Below are 387 nucleotides of genomic sequence, written 5' to 3'. Positions count from 1 at the left end.
CTCCCTGCCCACCTCTCCCGCTGCCCCTCCCAGCTTTCCTCCTCCCGCCACCATTCGGGCTGCTGCCTCGCCACCGCAGGCCACCCATCCCTGACCTCCCGGGCCTGCCAGGCTGGGCTCCCGTCCCCACTGGTGATCGCTCCTGCCGTCTAGGTCCCCGGGCCCCAGTCCTGGCCTCTGGCCTTTGTGCTTCTCAGACCAGCAGGGGTGCGTCGGCCACTTCAGCTTCAGAATCTGCCGGCCCCTCCTGGCTGCGTGGAGGCAGGTGACTCCGGGCCTTCTCTGGGCCACAGCTTCCCCCTCCGTGAAGTGGGAGTGATAGTAACGGAATCAGCGACCTCCCAGCGCTGGGTCTGAGGAGACGGAGGCGTCTGGCACAGAGTGGGT

The 387-nt window shown here is 68.0% G+C and overlaps 1 long non-coding RNA gene across 2 annotated transcripts in view; it reads left to right on the top strand.

The window, feature by feature from the left end:
- Positions 1 to 387, top strand: part of LOC102764603 — a 54765-nt gene that overhangs the window by 48329 nt on the left and 6049 nt on the right. The gene's annotated exons all lie outside the window — the stretch shown is intronic.

This window comes from Myotis davidii, unplaced genomic scaffold, assembly GCF_000327345.1.
Source record: "Myotis davidii unplaced genomic scaffold, ASM32734v1 scaffold514, whole genome shotgun sequence".
NCBI lineage: Eukaryota > Metazoa > Chordata > Mammalia > Chiroptera > Vespertilionidae > Myotis > Myotis davidii.
Note: the sequence above shows the minus strand (reverse complement) of the source record. Positions and strands in the feature narration are given on the sequence as shown.